The sequence below is a fragment of the Peromyscus leucopus genome, chromosome 16_21 (genome assembly GCF_004664715.2).
Source record: "Peromyscus leucopus breed LL Stock chromosome 16_21, UCI_PerLeu_2.1, whole genome shotgun sequence".
Taxonomy (NCBI): Eukaryota; Metazoa; Chordata; class Mammalia; order Rodentia; family Cricetidae; genus Peromyscus; species Peromyscus leucopus.
Genome location: NC_051084.1, coordinates 44251577 through 44267036, shown reverse-complemented (window position 1 = coordinate 44267036; position 15460 = coordinate 44251577). Strand labels below are relative to the sequence as shown.

The 15460-nt window shown below is 42.4% G+C and overlaps 1 long non-coding RNA gene across 5 annotated transcripts in view; it reads left to right on the top strand.

Moving 5' to 3' along the window:
- LOC114690822 overlaps positions 1 to 15460 on the top strand; it is a 48396-nt gene that overhangs the window by 14621 nt on the left and 18315 nt on the right. For 4 of the 5 annotated variants that reach the window (XR_005090069.1, XR_003734127.2, XR_003734129.2 and 1 more), the window contains exon 2: positions 14233 to 14388. This is a non-coding gene — a long non-coding RNA (uncharacterized LOC114690822). Of the gene's footprint in view, positions 1 to 9699; positions 9770 to 14232; positions 14389 to 15460 lie in introns of all 5 variants that reach the window. The other variant, XR_003734128.2, reaches the window with a different exon arrangement.

Genomic DNA, 15460 nt, shown 5'->3' with positions numbered 1-15460 from the left:
TCTTGTTGGATGATCTGACTTGGAAACATTTGTTGAACTAGCCATCCGGGCTTTTCTGGTGGTGGTGGTGGGAGACAGTTTTCTTAGTGTAATTTGGTGATTTGAAGGTTCAGCCCCCTTACTTTATGTAGGGGACAAAGTTGAGAGTGGAGAAAAGACAAGGTTAATTATTGTGGGTGGTAATGGGGCTGGGGACAGTTTAAGGTGGTTAGTAGAATAGCATGGCATTGAACCGACATGGGTTTAGCTAAAGAACATTAGTAGACATTAATTACAGGTGGTTAAAAAAAAATCTCATCTAACTGCAAATATTGTTGAAAAAAAGGGCACCTGGACTTTTTGTTGATAAACTTTGCTTTCCTTCTGAAAATCTCCTGAAGAATCGTGTCCCTTCGCCCTGCAGTCCTCCAATTAAACAAGCTGAACACTGTCCCGCCACACTCGGCGGGAACACTGCAAGGTAAATAAAAATGTGTGCTAGAGGAGAAGAAAGCCTAGCACATTTTATTTTTGTTACAATCTCTGGAGAGAGGAGGCTGAGTGGACTATGAACTGGTAATGCTGTTTATTTATAAAGTTGTTTTCATTATACTAACGGACAGTGCATTAACCTGGGGGAAAAAAAAAACAGTGATACTCTTTTGAAATTTTTAGTGATTCCTATTTTCAGTTATACATAAACACAGAGAAACACTTACTAGACTCCATGTATGCCTGCCCAGAAATTAAATGTGTAGAAAGAGACCAGTAATTAAGCATACAGTGAATCCTGTAACAAGTAGGTGTTTAGACGTCAAGGCAGTCTGTTTACTGGCTCTATTAGCCACCCTATGTTTTTTTTTTTTCTTCCATTGAGTTTTAAAAAATTGTATTCACTATAAAGTTATTATGGAATCAATGACTGTTCCTCATCCCAGGCCCTTTTTAAGACAAAACAGAATGACACACGTACTGTCAGGAACGTCTCTCAGTCTAAGTATTTACAAGATTTTCTTAAAAAAAAAAAACCCAAAACAAACAAACAAACAAACAAACAAAAACCTATAGGGATATTTACTTTGCTTTCTTTTCCTTCTTGTTTAAGAGGTAGGGTGGCCATTGGTCTCTGTGGAGGCTGTGGAGAGGTAGCCATGTAATTTCTTTATCTTTCACCTGCAAATTACACACATTATTTTTTTGCAGCTCAAAATAAGCATTCCCAATGAGTTGCATTCAGTACATGTCTTTCACAGCATTAGTACAGAACCGAGGTACAAAAGAATATTAATCTAATACATTCCAAAATTCAAATACTTGTGATTAATAAGCATTATTATCTATAAATAAGGCCCTAATGATACTTTGGCAGTGTTGTAAACACAAGAATCAGAGGCAATTATTGTCATTATTGTTCGGCAAGCACTTCCCATGAATACCAAATGGGTGTTGCTGTCCAGCTACTTGGCAAGTAAGGTCCCTGTAAAGAAGCAGATGTTGGCCAATCAGGACTGGCCACTATCAGCTGCCTTTAGCTTCAGCCTTAAAGAAAGAAGGGGGAAAAAAAAAAACAAAACCCCAAACTCAGACATTAAAAAAACGGTTGTGTTGTGATTTTTCAAAACCTCCCTTTATTATAAACAGAAAAGACGCATTGAAATAATACTGCCGCCTACTCCTGACGTTGGGGAGCTGAAGACGGCAGCAGCCATTGTGTTATGTGGTAGCAAAAGTCTCATTTGTGAAACTCTCAGGCCTTAGGTGATGAGTGTTCTTGGAGTAAAATTAATTGTGAACAGGAACTAAGTTGTACCAACTAAGAAATCCCTCAGAGAAGCATGGCCGGGACCAGAGCTGCGTCTTTTCTCCTTGCCCAGGCCACATAAAGGTCCCCCTCCCACCTCACCCCCATCTACTAAACACTGCCTGCCCACGAGGCTTCTCTAACTTTTAAGTGGGTTGGGAGTAACTGTAGTTTAACTTAAGCCACATAGAAACCTCTTCCCAGGGCCTGGGCTGTGTATCTGCTCTGCACTCCAGGTCTTAGACATCAACCCAGGACCAAGTGTGTACATGATCTGATTTTTGCTTGCAGTTCAATGGCTTTGGGTAACAGCCAAATTGATCTTGTGGACATTAAAAGAATGTATTTCCCCATAAAGGATCAGTGCATTAACCATTGGGTAAGGTTTGTTTTCTATTTCTAAAGGCTCATCTGAGCTTTATGCTTTAAAAGGGTTTACAGTTCTGAGCAGCAGGCCTTGGGAGAGCATTGGATTGGTCTTTCAGGGCATTGCCTTCAGGGTAACTCAGAGAAGGCAAGGACTGACAGTGGTGGAACTGGGAAGGTGGTGTTGTAAAGAACAACCACTCTACTGACTATCGTTGTTGGCTATCAATTTAGCACAAGTGTGTTCTTAGGGAGAGTCCTTGGTAGAAGGAATATCAACCTGCTGGATGTGAGATTGCTCCACTTTGACTCCTTTTCCCAATAGACATCTCGTTAGCATCACTTTAAATTGGGTAAGATTTTCCCTTTGTGCCCTCTGGGAATAAAAAACAAGCTAAGGTCATTGTTTTCACAATGAACAGAGAGGGAAGCCTAGGATCTGTCAACATAGGGGATATTCATTTGACTCTATCTAGAGCTGTCTTTGTTACCCTCAGTCTGAACTTTGCCAAGGCGGGCAGGTGACTTTGTCAAGGGGGTCAGGTCACTGTGCCCATGAACACATGCTAAAGCCATGTGACAGGAGGCAGTTGTGGGGGTCTTCACCTGGGTCCTCTTCCTTTTCCTGTCCCTTCTCTTGTGTGTCGAATTCTTCTGCATGGGATGGAGAGCACAGTATCCACCAGAGTTCAGTATTATGTGCTTAAATTCTTTCAGGGGTGATGAGAAAAGGAGAACTCTTCTGAGAAAACTCTTCATTTCTGAGCAGGGCGACTCTAAGAATTTCCACCATCATAGAGCCAACATTGACAGCGACACTAATAATAATATTATTAGTTTTCTAAAAATTTACAGCGAGCCAGGTATCTGTAGTCACCCACTCAAATTCTCTTCAAGGTGGACTTTGTATTGAAAAAATGCACCAGCTGAGTGACACACAGATATGCCACCTGTCAAGGTCATGTTATGGGGACACTAGGTTTTGAAGTTGTATCTTGTCTGCTAAAGGCAATGTCTTTCAATAGCAATGGTTTACTATTTTCCAAATTCGTTTGTATGTTAGGGGGCATGTATGCCTCTGCTTTCTGTCCATGTTGGAGTTCTCTAGACATTGTCCTCTTCAGGACACCTTGGTGTTTACAAAGTGGTTCTGTGATATTTGGTGGGTTCAGCCCCCTCACCCCATTTTGTAGCAAAACAAAGGGGGCAAACATTCCTAAGGTCACATGACCCTTGGTAACTACATTCTCCCTGTATCCCTGCCCTTTGTGATAACAAGAACAGAAGAAGGCTCCCATCTTAACTTGGCACAACCCTGCTGTGGATGCTGCATTTACACAGAAGCATGACGAGTTAAACTAAGCATCTTGGCAAGTACATGGGTGTATCTACACTCTCTCTTGTGCTCCCCGTCTGGACAGAAAAGTATTGGCTTCTGTGTCTCCCAGCAACCTGGGAAAGAAAATCACTTACTGATGGAGAGCAACACCCCTAACCATGACACTGACTATTGGCACGGGAGCTTTGACCTTCTTGTGAGGGACACCAGGCCAGTGATGATGGACATGCCTCTAATACCAGTTTGACTAGTGAGTGCCTACTACACATAGATAGGACCACTGCCCAAGCATACTAGGAGCCATGATATCGCTTGGGAAACAGTGACAGTGTTTCAGAACCACCTGGAATCGCCCATGGAGGGTGGATTCTGGGTTGGCCGTGCCTTCATTCCGTCTCTGGAGGGAATGAAGGCTGCGAGCTGCTGGTTCAGGCACTGACCTGGTGTGCATAAACCGGTGCCGGGTTAGAGAAAGAAAATATGTGCTTTCATCTGGAGCCAGAAAGGACATATGTTCAGCCGTGGAACTCTGTGAAGCAGGGGTACTTCACTCATGGAGACAGGGACAGGAGTCTGTGAAAACTTCAATTATGACTTCACTTTACATGAGGTTTTTTCACTGTTGCCACCAGGCCCATGGGGGGCAAGATGTTATTTGTAAAGGTCAAAATGAAAAGTTGCTTGGCTTTCAGAGAATAACTCTTACCTAGTTGGTTCATTTTTAAATATTCTATCTCATTCCAAGGAACAATTTGAGGCAGTGTATGGTGATGAGATGAGGTAGGTTGAGAGTCAGTAGTGACTAAGGTGTGGCCGTGAGCGCCTCATTCTCCTTAGAGAGGCTCGAGCCACATGGACTTCCTGGAGAAAAGGATCTTTTCTTTCCTTAATAGAAAGAAAAAAAAAGTTTTACAATGAGGTATCATTCTTGGTAACTGACATTTATAAACAGAAAGAAAAAAAAAAAAACCCAATCAAACAACAAGGAAAAAAACAGAAACAAAACAAAAATAAAACCAACCCCCCCCCCCCCCAAATACCCAAAAGTTTTCAAGGTGGTTGCTGTGGGACTTCAAAACATTTCTTAAGCATCTCTGATATATATATAATATATATATATATATATATATATATATTAAAAAATGTTCAGAGGGGAATTTACTGGGCGCCTTTCGTAGTTTCAGTGAAAAATCTCATCATGAGTCAGATAAATTTTATATCAGAGAAAGGCATTACAATATTCTTTGAAAATCACTAATGCTGACCATTGACATTTTACTCCCTGCGCTTACTTCCCATAAGCTACTTCAAGAGTTTGAAAAAACATAGATGTCAGTCAGTCCAGGAAATCAATACATGATACATGCTTTACTTCCGGTTTTATTTGTGTTATTGTGCAGGCCAGAGACAGGTGCTGTGCAGATCGCAGGGACATTCCTTATATCCAGGGCCTCCTATGAGTTCCTGCACTCTCTCCCGCAGTGCCTCAGTGCGGAGGTTACTTCAGTGTAACACTTTTGGGGTTCAGCCTTTCTCATCTGTTCAATCTGGGTGTGGGATTGAGCTGATCTCTGTCGAGCAAGATTCTAGAAGTGTTTGGAATTTCCTGTAATCTAGAGAATCCATTAATGTAGGCATGACTTCTTGTATGTGGTTAGATTTTTAACTGATAGGGAACTTGTGTATAAAGAATACAGACCCTTCTGCTGTGCAGCATAAATCAATAAGTGGAAATGTAGCCATTGACAACATTTGTATTTCCCCCTATTACAAAGCGGTGCCATCTCTTTGAATACAATACACTTTTATGCCCCATTAAAGCGTGCTTGACATAGCTTTCCACTACTTGCAAATGCTGAGAACTTGAAAAACATAACATTTACAAAAGATACATCTGGTGCATATTTATATGACTTGGAATAAGGAGTCATTTAAATACTGCTGAGCCATCTCCATATTAGGAGAAAAGATATTCCAGGTCCATATGTGAAATCGCTAGTGAAATATGTATAGGTTTCAATTTCTCCTGCACATTTTCTTTCCTTGACACATGTTAAAAATATGGGAATATTGATTAGGGATTAAATCATCTTTTTGAGTTGTTGGAATCACTTTCCCTTTGAATTTTATAGATCACACCATTAGGATGAGTGTATATTCTAGAGTTGGTAAGTTTTGAAAAAGAAAAACTGCTTTCTCTGGGGCAGGACTTCTTAATTTAGGGGTTATGGATCTGTTAAGCATTAAGAGATGAAGTTTAGGGCCTCTGAGAAAGCCCTGAGTTGTGTGTGTGTGTGTGTGTGTGTGTGTGTGTGTGTGTGTGTGTGATTTATTCTTTTGCAGAGAATGCCTAACTCCTATTAGTAGCTAGAAAGGGGTTCATTTACCTCTAGGAAACCCTAGGAGTTGCCTTTTATAAGGATTAGGCAAGCCCAACCTGCTTTCTGTGGGCCTGCTTTGTATAATAAAGAGGTAGCTTGGAGACCTCAGATGTCTTGTCAGGCTTGAGCATTTTGGAGTTCAGTGTTGGAAGGAAGTGTACTCCTGTCTTCCTGTACCCTCGATCAGTCAACATCATCTACTTTTGTTCTGTGTGTCTGCACTCCTTCTCAGGCTGTTCCTGGGAAGGTTCTGTGTGAAAAATAGGTGATATTGTTTGGCCAAATAGTATTGTATACGAATAGTGTAGAGATGTGAGTGGGAGAAATGACCCCTAAAACTGTACAGCTCTTCTAGAATGCCATGTGGTACAGCATATGAGACTGAGTGCTCCCCTCCAGCGCTCTCTCTCTCTTTCTCTCTCTCTCTCTCTCTCTCTCTCTCTCTCTCTCTCTCACACACACACACACACACACACACTTTAATTCATGTCATGGGTTTTGCTTTTAACTGAGAGAAGTGAGAAAAAAATCAAGGTTAAGGATGCTGTGATCTCTACCACGTAGAAGAAAAAAAAAACTGTGTATGTAAATGGAAGATTTCAAATCTCCTTGTCAATTTCCTATTTGTTGTCAGTTTGAATGATTTCTAAATCAGAAGAACTCAGAGGATCTGTTTTCCCATCAGTTCTGAGCCTAAGGAATTTGGAGATGGAGTTCTGAGCCAGGAAATGGTCCTGTTTTGAATTCAGAGGCTCTGAGGCTGCGCACATATGCCAGGCTTCTGATAGATTCCCAAAGATTCCACATGGAATTCCAACTTGAGAGGTCAGACAGAATTCCTCAGAGGGGCACTCGGGGAGTGACGAAAGTGGCCTGGGAGTTTTGTTGGTCTTTGGGGAGAACTTACGCATCTGCAGACTTTGGTGACATGATCAGCTACACTCACCCACCCCTCTCGTGCAGACAGTTCTTCCAGCGGGCATGAGCAGCCTTAGTTTAGAGACTGTTCTGCCTTTCCACACACTTGGCGTGGTGCAGCTCCAATTTCTGGAAGGCTCTGGAAGTTTCTCACCTTACATTTAGTTGTTGTGCTGTCGTGCAGACCCAACTTTCAGAGTTAGACGGACCCTGTTGTGCAGCAGTTCTTCAGAGGGTATTCATTTGGAAGATCCCTCGTGATGCGTCCTATCTGCATTTTAGCTGAGTGTGTGGACTAGCCTTCCATGCATGCTGCACCCCAAATCCCAACCTCAGAGGCCCTGAGCCCTAACCTTCTCTTTCTTTTCTCTTGCCCTAAACCTCTGTTTCATATTCCAGATGGGGTGCTGGCTTCTGGGTTAAGACTTTTGTGAAGGTGGTTTTCCAGGAAGGGTAAGGGTTGAAAGGGCCTCACAGAGCCGTGTATCTGCCTGTAGTGGCAAACTTTGTTTGAAGTCTGGCTTATATCAAGGGTATCATGATAATATAATAACAATCCTTAGAGATCAGAGAACCTTGGGACTTATTAGTAATTGATGTATCTATTACTAACTTACATGTCTGATATTTGACAACCTTTTATGACCAGTTAAAACACACACACACACCACACCACACCACACACACATACACACCACACACACACACACACACACACACACACACAGATTTCAGGATTGAAATATAGGCTAGACATGTAGGTCAATGATATTGTCCTTAACTGGTGTATGTGAGATTGGGGTTCCAGCCCTAACACCTCTATTCCCCTAAAGTTTTAAGCTGAATTTCATCGATGATGGAAACAGAACAGAGATAATATGCACCCCTCGTCTCAGAGGCTGTGATTTTCTTGCCCCTGAAGCATTGTCAAAAGCAGAAATACACCCTTGCCTGGATTTCTCCTTTAGTACTTTACTGACTGGCACCTTGCATTGTTTTCTCTGGTAGAGGGATACACTGACTCTCCACAGCCAGGTGAGGAGGCAGCAGTTTCAGCTGGACAGTTCTGTTGTCTTGTCACCTAGAGCCTGGAACTTACCATGGAAAACAAGTTGACTTGACACTCACAGAGATCTCTATCTTCCTTTGCCTCCAGAATGCTAGGATCAAAGTCATGAGCCACCACAGCCTGCAAAAAAATCGGTTTTCATTATTTTCTGTTTGTACATATGCCTATGTGTATGTGTGTCTGTATGTGTGAGTGTCACATGCATGTAGATGCTGGTGGATATCAGAAGAGGGCATTGGGGTCCCTGAAACTATAGTTACAAGTAGTTGTGAGCAACAGGTGCTGGGTGCTGGGAGCTGAATGCTGGTCCTCTGGAAGAGAAGCAAGTGCTTTTAACTGCTGAGCCATCTTTCCAGCCTGGAGTCAGTCATTGTTCCAAGGAGTGAAGATTATACTGCCCCCCTTTGATGCTGTTTTCTCTCCACTGGTGGAGATCTGAAATGATCACCCACAGTGTATAGCTCTGATTCCTTTTGCGTCTCTGGAGCCCGCCAGGGCATAGCTCCGTTCCTGGCCTGCCTGCAGACCCTGTGTGGTTTGAGGATTTTTGCTGAGTTTTCTACCTAGGAATATTTATATTGAAAACCCTCCACATCTGTCTGTTGTTGGTAAAGTCATCAAAGAAGGCAGAGTAGTATGCATTCATGCTAGCTGCTGCAGGTTTGTGCTGAGCCCTGTGGATGCCAGCATGCCTCTTTGTATACATGCACATATATATATATATATATATATATATATATATATATATATATATATGATATCATTTCAGTATCATGAGGACTTTGGGAGAAGCAACGTAAGTGAAGAAGCTCCTTAGAAAAAAATTGTTGTGTAAGTCTAAAGTAGACACCATTTGCAGTAACTTAGTACTGCTCTGGAGCATCTGACAATATGGAACGTGATGTAGAGAGAAACAGGCAAAGATGGATGATGCACCCTTGTGATGCCTTGGGAAATGCTTCCTGGCCCTTCAGCTGCATTTCCCACTGTGTGCTACTATCGTTTTTTTGATTTTGAAATACCGTCCAGTCATCATGGTCATGTCGCTCCGATTGGATATTACTATTATTCTTCTTTTTCAGAATTTGGGTGAGGAGCCCCAGCTCAGGGAGGTTATATATTTTCATAGGAGGAAGCAGATCCTTCAGTTCGGTCATTTAGCCTGGAAAACATCCAGCAGTATTTTCTTATGTCTCAGGAAAGATGGGTATTTCATTAATTATTTATGTGAATTCCTGAGCAGTTTTACAAAGTAAATGGGAAACAGTTCATCCACAGATGTTGTTTTTTTTTCTTTTTTTTTTCTTTTACCACCGCGTTCTTCTTCAGTGAAAATCTGAAGACCAGAATTCTAGATGGTTCTGTAAGCGATATTTACAAAATATGTCCACATCATGACAATGATAACCCAGGATAGTTTCAGTTATCAGTATTTTTACTCTGGGGCTAGAAGACATTATCTTTGTTACAATAAAGACATTTCCTTTTTTTTTTTTTTTGGTTTTTTTGAGACAGCGTTTCAAAAAAAGCTTTGCGCCTTTCCTGAAACTCACTTGGTAGCCCAGGCTGGCCTCGAACTCACAGAGATCCACCTGGCTCTGCCTCCTGAGTGCTGGGATTAAAGGCGTGCACCGCCACCACCGCCCGGCCTGACATTTCCTTTTTTAAAAAAATATTTAAAACTATTTAAAAAAGCAGTTGTTCTCACAATATTATTCAAGGTGCTGAGTTTTCTCTTTTCGGTGTGCTGTGAACCAGCAAGAGTTTGTTGGTGATGAGGGTTTGTTAAAGGCGACAAGAAGGTGGTTTTAGTTTTTGTTGTTTGTTTGTTTGTTTTTTCCCCCAGAGGTGCAATTCGCTACAAGAAAAGATGTGGACTGTGAAATTATCCCTCCAACTTTAGGATTTATGGGTTGGTGAGTAGAGGAGCAAATGTTTGTATTGCAGATACAAGTCTGAAGAACAGCCACGTTGTCAATAATTCCTACCAGGAAGTAGCTCAAATTGATTAATACAGAGAAAGGTGCATTGTGTATCATATGCTTAAATGGCTGGCCCATTTGGGCTGCAGAGAGTGATACATTCAGCTAAAAATTCCAGTGAGCCGGGGGAACTAGTCAACTCGGGAAACAGATTCAGAAGGGCTAAATTTTGCAACACGAATCGCAGAGTTCAAGCAGCGACGTCAAAATCAAAGACTAGCGTGAAGGGATATGGGCACAGCCCCCATGCCTTTCGCAAAGTCATAGAACAGATTGGGAGCATCTTTTGTAAGGAGTTGAGATGAACGTGAGCTTTATGGGTAGGGGAAGAAATGGAAAGACTTTAATCAAAATCTAGAGGTTTACAAAAAAATCCCCCCTTTTATTTATTTATTTATTTAGAAATCTACATGTGTTTTGAATAATAAAAGGCTCTCCTTTCTCTGAATTTTGCTGGGCATTGAAAATAGTTAACCTATTTATCTGCACCCCTACCTGGCTCAAATGAGGCAGCCTTTAGCGATTCTTCTCTCGCCTCCGACGCCCATTTCAGTGTATTTTCTAAGCAGTCAGTACTTATTTACTTCATGCAGAATTATTTCTGACTGGCAAGGGCCTCTCTCTTACTCCCCACCCCCATCCCTCATGGGGTTTGAATGCAAGTTCCCCAGAGTCTGGGCCTTTGAATATTTGATCTCCAGTTGGTGGATGTTTGGGGAGGCTTAAGATGTGTATCCTTGCTGGAGGAGATGTGTCACTTTGGGGTTCACAGGACTTGTGCCATTTTAAGTTGGCTCTCTCTGTTTCCTGTTTGCGGTTGGCGATATAAACTCTTGCTTGTTCCCGCTGCCTTGCCTGGTGCCTGCTACCATGCTCCTGCTGTGATGGTGGCTGATCTATCCATCCCTCCTGAACCACAAGCCCCAAATCAACCCTTCCTTTATTAGTTGCTTCTGCTCATGCTTTTTAGCACAGCAGTAAAAACATAATTGATACACTGATCCAATTCTTCTCTCTCTCTCTCTCTCTCTCTCTCTCTCTCTCTCTCTCTCTCTCTCTCTCGTTTTGGTTTTTCGAGACAGGGTTTCTCTGTGTAGCTTTGCACCTTTCCTGGAACTCACTCTGCAGTCCAGGCTGGCCTCGAACTCACAGAGATCTGCCTGCCTCTGCCTCCCGAGGGCTGGGATTAAAGTCGTGCGCCACCACCGCCAGGCTCTTCTCTCCTCTTAAAAGCAATCTACACTTGACTTCCTTGTACTCCTCTGTTTCTTTTCTTCCCAGTGATTTTGCTGGAATTCCTTCTCTGTCTTAGCACCCCATTTCCCTCTCATTATCCCTTAAGCATCTTCTTTTGACTATAATGTGTCCGTGACTTTCTTGTCTCTCTGCTCTCTTTGTTTTTATGGATGTAATCCATTCTGTTCTTTCATAGTGGTTTATTTTAAAAATTCTAAGCTACGGATAAATTCAAACTAACATATAGTGATGGAAAGCTAACTACTTTTCAGGCAGTTTTTATTAACTTATCAACTGGGTTCAGTTCAAAACATCTTTCCTGTAGTTGCCCAGATGGGCCTCTCTTCCCCATGGCCATAGACAGTCTTCTTCTTCCCTTGCCTCTTCAAATCCTCCTTTATTTGGTAGATTTTAAGCTCTCACTATGGGACTCTAGGTTGAGATTCCTGCATTTCTGATAATGATAGAGGGCTTAGTACCTTCTCCTTAGCAACTGTGTCGACGGCTGTGGAGGTTTGTGTGTAAAGTATACATCAACAAATGTTGAAGACTTGGTCCCAAGTTGGTGGCACTCCTGAGAGGTCATAGAATCATGAGGGTTCTGATCTCATTGTGCTGAATGTCCTATTAGTGGGTGAGGCCTGGTGGGAGGAGAAGGTTATAGGGAGGGTGTCTTAGTTAGGGTTTCTATTGCTGTGAAGAGACACCATGTCCATCGCTACTTTTATAAAAGTAAATATTTAACTAGGTGGCTTACAGTTCAGAAGTTCAACCCATTATCATCATGGGGGGACATGGCAGCATGCAGGCAGACATAATTCTGGGAGGTAGCTGAGAGTTCTACATCTTGTGCAGGCAACAGGAAATGACCTGTCTCACTGGGTGTGGCTTGAGCATATATGAGACCTTAAAGCCCGCCTCCACAGTGACACACCTACTCCAGCAAGACCACACCTACTCCAACAAAGCCACACCTCCTAATAGTGCCACTCCCTTTGGAGGGCCATTGTCTTTCAAACCACCACAGAGGGATACTTGAAGGATATAGCTTGTCTCTGGCACCTTCCCTTCTTTTTCGTCCTCCTCTTTCTCTTCTTCTCCCAGCCCCCATCCCGGGCCCCTGCATCCTGGCCACTCTGAGCCAAACAGCTTTGCGTTTTGTTCTATTCTTCCACCGTGGTGTTTCTGGCTTGACACAGACCAAAGCAATGGGGCCCGCTGACTGTAGCCTGAAACCTCTGAAATTGTGACCCAAACAAATGTTTATTCCCTTATTTATTTTGCATATTCTGTCATAATGATGAAAGCTAACAGAATAACATATCCACAGCTATTAAAAAAAAAAAAAAACAACCCAAAACTTGTAGTCGGACTTCCTTTGGATGATCAGCTCCCAAATAATGACATGGAGTCGTCTTATTAAGTATGAAAGCTTGACCTTAGATTAGGCTTGTTGCCAACTAGCTCTTAAATCTTAAATTAACTGTTAATCTGCATCTGTCACTTGGCTCCTTACCTCTCCTCCATATAGTAAGTTTGACTTCCTCTGTGTCTCACTGTCAAATCCCCCACACCAGATTCTAACACAGAGTTTCTATTCCTGCCTGGAAGTTCTGCCTATTCTCTCCTGCCTAGCTATTGGCCATTCAGCTCTTTATCAAACTAATCAGAAGGTGCCTTGGCAGAGACATATCTCCACAGTGTATAAAAAGATTATTCCACAACAAAACTTGCCTGGTAGCAGGACGATATAGATAGGAGTTGCTGTGGTGTGTATGTTATGTCTATAATTCAGGCTCTACAATCACTGTTGTATATATGCCCTGGGTAAACCACTGAACTCTCTGCTTCACACTGCATTCTCAGACATAATAGAACCCAACTCAAAGGGTTTTGTCAGGATTTTGTACTGGACATACATCTAGTAAGTGTGTATTTCTCCTGTTCTTGCTTAGGTAGAGACTGTACAAGCTAGACCCACTAGAGGCTGGGAATGAAAAAAATAATGCCACTTTCAATGTGTTAAAGCGCACACATGTCATTCACATTTTTGTTTTGACAATGTCCCTGAACAATGTACAAGACTTGATGCCTCTTTGTAAGAAGCCAGGACATCTATTTTGGCTATGGCAACCGTGTGATTTATTTGGGAAGGAAAGCGATGACCATTAAGAAACCACTTGGATCTTATGGAGGCAATGGCCACTGAGAGGTCAGCTCCATTGTGGAAAATTGTAGCCATTCGGCCTTTTAGAAAAGAGGAGGTTTATGCTTATTTCTCAAGTTCAGAAAAGAAAAAAGAAAGAAAAAAAAAAACCCCAAAATCCCCCAAAAACCCACCATTCCCTTTCCTCCCTCCCTGTTGTTTTTGGCAAGACTCAGCAAGTCTTTAACTCATAAACAACGCTGGGCCAGGTCTTCAAGGAGCTTCTGTACTTTGCAGGCACTAGGGTTTTCAAACCCAACGACAGCTCCGTTGGGGTGGAGCTTGGTGGGGGTATTGGAGGGCAGGCACAGATAGGTTTCTCTCATCTACTGTCCCACTTATCATGCAGCAAGGTCCTAACTTTGAGGAGATCTGGTTTTCCCAAAAACAGTCTGTTAAGGTGGCTGACTCCTTGAGCAGTACATGTTTAAATGAGCCGCTCTGAAAGTGTCAGGGGTAGGGTGGGGTGGGAGGGGCTGGGTCTGTCTGCTAGCCTCATAATGAGGCGATACTTTATTATTTAAAGTCAAGTGCAGCTAGACAAGTTCACTAAATTCAGATAGAATTACGGTGGGGCAGAATGGCTTTCCATCATTTATGGGTTGTGATACCCACATCTTCCCTTTTGTGGGCACTTTCACTCTGAAATGGGCCTTGTTTGGAAAAGAGGTGAGGTCTCAGAAGGCTTTGTTTACTGTGGGGAGAAATGTAGATTTCTTCTTCTCTATGTGACCACAGTTGACTTTGAACATTCTTATCTGAGACATTGGTGTCTGTTAGGATGCAATAGGCTGTGGTTTACTATCCAAATTTCAGTGATTTAAGATATCAGGAATTTATTTCTCACTCTTTCTGTAAGTCTATTGTAGATCAGAAGGAGGTCTGCTCGTCATTGACATTTAGGATTCTGGAGTGATGGAGGTTCCTTCTTTACCTGCTTCCTCTTTTACCACAGGGAGAAAGAACTTGGTGTCTGGACTCCTGCTGCTTCTTCCCATTGATGACACCTGCCTCTTCTGCTCATATTTCATGAGTCAACATGGCCACTCCTAACTTTGAAGTGACTGTAGACATTCTATGTTACAGTGAGCCTAGAAAGAAGAAGAGAAATGTAAGTGAATGGCGCCATGACGCCCCCCTTATTCACTAAGTATCACTAGTCTGTAAGGGGTTCTCTTTATTATCATGATGAGTGCTGTATGAATTTCAACTCCCAGACAGTCCAGACATTGCTAGAAGAGTGTTGTCACATGGCTCTACTCAAATCTCCATGAACTGAATTCTTCTGTCCTTGGGATTTTACAATGTAGCATCTTCAAGGACTCCTGGTACTTTGAAATGCTTTCAGTGACAATGGTTATGATGAAAGTAATAGCTAAGAATAACAACAACCACAAAAAATACGCATGAAGAGAGGTATGTCCCTGAAGTGGTGGCTTGATTTCTGCTTCATTTTTTCATTATTTAAAAAGTGTCCTTCAAGTCATAATTAATAATAATGTTGTCGGGATTAGAGAACTGACTCAGAGGTTGAGAGCACACACTCTTGCAGTGAATCCAAGCTTGGTTCCCAGCACCCACATCATGTGGCTCACAGCTGTCTGTAACTCCAACTCTCTCTTCTAGCCTCCATGGACATCTCAATTCAAGTTCAGAGACTCAGACATAGACATAGACACAGACAGACAGAGACACAGACAGACATACACAGACATAGAAACAGACACAGACACAGACAGACAGAGACACAGACACAGACACAGACACAGACAGACACAGACACAGACAGACACAGACACAGACACAGACAGACACAGACACAGACAGACACAGACACAGACACAGACAGACACAGACACAGACAGACACAGACAGACACAGACAGACACAGACACAGACAGACACAGACACAGACAGACACAGACAGACAGACACAGACAGACACAGACACAGACAGACACAGACAGACAGACACAGACACAGAGAGACATGACATAGACAGACATGACATGAACATACCTCTAAAAGTAAAATAAATCTTAATGAAGAACAGCACAGCTGTGATTACTTTAGCACCCGATAAATAGGAATTAAGACCGAGAAAGGATAGAGAGAGTGGCTTTCTGAAGCTGAAGTCTTCAGTTCATCTTTTGAGATTTGAAGGTCATGACCATGCTCACTCT